The sequence below is a fragment of the Cavia porcellus genome, unplaced genomic scaffold (assembly GCF_034190915.1).
Source record: "Cavia porcellus strain 051 isolate PalLab524CR breed Dunkin Hartley unplaced genomic scaffold, mCavPor4.1 scaffold_24, whole genome shotgun sequence".
Classification (NCBI taxonomy): Eukaryota; Metazoa; Chordata; class Mammalia; order Rodentia; family Caviidae; genus Cavia; species Cavia porcellus.
Window position 1 is genome coordinate 54909362 of NW_026947507.1, and position 4143 is coordinate 54913504.

The window sequence follows — 4143 nt, forward strand, 5'->3', positions numbered from 1 at the left end:
AGAAAATAAAAAAAAAAAAAACAAGATAATCCTGTAGTTCAGAGTTACTTGCAGTTAAATAGTGAGGTACTGTTTCAGTGTCTCGCTGTCTGTGTGTGTCTACTCCTCTCCTAGCACTTGGCCTAACGTGACCCTTTCTGTTTGCCTGGAATACTCCTTCTTCAACTTCATGTACTTTCTAGAAGAGCATCCAGGCAGCTAATATGAACCCAGAAGAGGTGCAATGTCAGCATGTAGTATAGGGGTCCTCTAGAGTCTGGTGTAAGTGTAAGTGTGTATGAATGTGTGTGAGAGTGTGTGTGTGCAGCAACAACCCAGTAATAGTACACAAGCATCATCCATCAAACTCTGCAGATTAGGAAGCTGCAAAGGTAAAATAAATCTAATCAGACAGACAAGCATCTCTTTGATACTGGAATCAAGACAAATTCTTGTACTTGTTCTCTTTGAACTGAATTTCTTGGACCTTTGTTTTTTATGAAGACTGTCATAAAGAGAAACACCATGTTGTTTTCTTTGGTTTTTCTAAAAAGAATGTAGAGGAATGAACAATTGATTGGGAGATGCTGAGGCTCAGATCCTGAGTGTTTCCCAAAGGCCTGGTCCTCACCTGGGGTGCTATTGCGAGGTGGTGGAACCTCTCACTTTTTGGAGGTGACACCTAGCTGAGGGGAGCTGAGTCCTTAGGGTGTTAGGATCCTGGCTCCTACCCTTTTCTGTTTTGCTCATTGGCTACCACAAAAGAAATGGCCTCTTCCATCCCATGCTCCACCGTGATATCCTGTGTTGCCATAGGCTCAAGACAACAGGGCACCCTTTCCATGGACTGAACCTTTGGACACCATGTGTCAACATAAATCTCTCAGATATTTTGTGATGACAAGCTGGGTCGCATAGAGGCAATGGTGGCAGCCATAACCCTTTTTGCATCCTGAATTTGGAAACAGGTTGTGCCAGTTCCTCTGTCTGTCTGTCAGTGTGCTCTTCACGAATGGGCATGCTTGTGTCTAAGGGGCACACTGCAGAGAGCCGAGAGACTCTGGTGGAGCAGGGAAACTAAAAGTACCCTGAGCACACCCATCCCTCCTGCCTTCCCAACACCTTCAAATTTGTTTTTATCTATGTTGTGGTCACTTATCCCCTTCTTCTTCCTCCATCAAACTTTATTATTTCCAAATGCAAGCACTAGGGAGACTTTGTCTTTTTCTTCTTTTTTCAAAAGCTTAACTTCATTCATTCACCTCAGTTGTTTTGTGTGTGTGTGATTTTTAGCATTACAAAAGAAAACACGTAGGCCTTCCTTAGATAGACTCACCAAATAGCACTTTGGGTAAGAACAAGGCCAGCGTATGCCAAACAAGCTGAGAATGTGGCCTTGCCCAGTTAACTCCAGGGACGCAATTATTAAAGATCTCTTTCATGATGCTGATGGTAAGTGTTTAAAGGGTTTTACTCGCCTTACAAATGAATGGTTTTCCACTCAAAGGCTATAAAAACAATAAATAACCATTTTTAACATTGGGTTCCTGTCACTATGGAAGAAGGAATGCCATGGGGTGTCAGAACACTCCAGCGAGACCCGCCTGTCTCCCGGAATTTTCACCACTGTGTGGCCTTTTGTAAGCTGTGCCAGCAGAGTTCATCTCATTCCCAAGACAGTCACAATAAAAAGATACTTTTTCTCAGGACAGGAACCCTGTTGTGCATTTTTGAAAGGTCCTGTTCTTCATTATCTGCAATTTTGTACCAAAAAAGCGCAACTGTGATGATGCAGGGAACAGAAAGACCTCCTCAGAAACAGTGCAACCTCAGATAGCCAAGGGCCTGTTTCAGAGCTAAGCAGGTGGAAATGGCTTGCCTGGGGGGATTGTAAGAGGCCCTTTCAGGAGGCCACAGTGGGCAGCAGTCGGGGAAGCAGGCTTGGCCAGCTGCTGCGCTTAAGTGGGTACAGAATGAATAAGGAAAATGCCTGGCATTCAAGTGCTGGCTCTCAACTGCAGCTCAGGGAGCCGCTTGGGTATTTTCAGGACTAGAGGAACGTAGGAACATCTGAGGAAAATGCAGGTATACTGGACATGGGTTAAGGCTGCTGGATCCTTCTTTGCTCATCTGGTCTCTAAACTCTTCAAGTGAGGTGGGCAGCAAACGAATTACCTTGGGGTAAATGTTCCTTTTTTTTTTTTTTTTTTATTTGAATTGTAATGAAGGTCAGAGCTGAGCTTGGATCTCCATGTACTGGGACCCTATCAAAAGTGCAGCTAGCAGAAGCCCGGCTGGCGCGTGTGCTCCTGGCCGTGTGTGGTATCACATCAGCCGTTCTCGGTGTCCTTCCCCACTGGATCCAGGCCATGCCACATCTCCTTCAGAGGAGCTACACCGCACTCCTTGTGGGGGTTGCTGGCTGGCTGAACACTGACAGCCTTGAATTACTGTTGGGAGGTGCTGGGTTGGAAAGGGCTTTGAATCACTGTAGTTGGGAATTTCAGCAGGAAATAGAAAGCACAAGTTTGTCACTCAGAAGAATTCAGTATAGAGATCTAGAGATTTAAGGTGCTGATCTTCAGGAAACAGACTGCAACTGGAACCAGAAGGAAGAAAGAGAGTATGCCAATAAAGGAACATAAAGTGAAGGGACAGTTGGAAAAGAATTTTGAAGATCACCATTACTTAAGATGTACATAGTGCATCTGTAATCCCAGAACCTTGGAAGGCTGAGGCAGGAGGATGCCAAATTGGAGTCTTGCCTGAGCAAAGTGAGTGAGACTGTCTCAAAACAAGAAGTAAAAAAGGCTGGGCTTGTACCGCAGTGAGAAGCCTGTCTTCAGTCCTCAATACTGAAAGAAGAAACTGATGAGAAGACGAGGAAGAGGAATGAGAGGGAGGAGGAGGAGGAAGGAGGAAGAAGAAGGAGAGTCAGGGCAGACTGCGGTTTCTGCTACCCCTACGCCTTGTCCTCAGGCTGCTCTGCTGAGCTCTGTGACCACAACATAGATAAAAACAAATTTGAAGGTGTTGGGAAGGCGAGAGGAATGGGTGTGCTCAGTGTACTTTTAGTTTCCCCAGAGGGTGGCCTCGAGCTGCTGATTTTGTATTTCTAGAACACCTATCACAGTTGTGTGCATATATGACATCTTATTGCTTATTTCCTGAACAAGACATGGGGAAGATCCACACAATAATGCTCCTATTTTCTCTGCATTGTTACTTGCTCAGCCTGGTTGCACCAGGCACTCTGCAGGTTGCCAAGGGTCTCAGTTTCCCTTGGAGCCCAGCGAGGGCTCTGGGGGCTCCTCCCTCCAGGGGGAGCTCGAACAGAGGACTGCCGCACAGTCAGCCCTGAGCCTAGCCTGGTGACCGGGTAGTGGATTGAGTCTTTGTTGCTTTAGGAATGGGTGAGAAAGTCCTTCTTTGGCTCCGCTGAGCCTAGGATTCTTGAAATGATACCTTTGAAAATTTTCCCATGATAGTAAATAGATCCAAGCTTGACTCCTACCTAAAAAATAAATAAACAAAACATTATGGTAGGATTCCTGGATTAAAAATAATGACCAAAGGGCCACACGTAGCTACTGCTGTGGGTGTGTGTGTGCACACGCATGTGTCCATGTGACTGTGTGTTCTGAAGCATTTGAACAATGCTGAGCCTGGGATTCTTATTTATTATGCATTATTCTGCTGCAGCCTCCTCCACTTCTTTCACGTAACGCCTGCTCCATGTCACAGAGTTTTGATCTTGATAAACGTTACTTTGTAAATATCGGTTACATTTAAAGGAGTACACGTTTACAGGTGACACTTGCCACCTCTTCCTGGGTAGAACACACTTGGCAGACTTCTGAGTCCCCGCACTACCCACCCTTTCTCTGCATTTGCTCCCCGCCACAGAGCTCAGCAGAGCAGCCTGAGGACAAGGCGTAGGGGCAGCAGAAACCGCAGTCTGCCCTGACTCTCCTTTGGGGCTCAGTCCTTCCTCTGTTGTTTTGGGCTCCATGGCATCTATGATGTTTTAAAGGGATCAAGTCTGAATCCTTCTGCGTTGTGGATTCACCTTGTATTAGCATCATAAAGAAAATTCAGTGGAAAAGACAAAGAGGCACTGAACACAGAGGACTGGTCGTACATATTAGTCAAACTCTGTTTTTC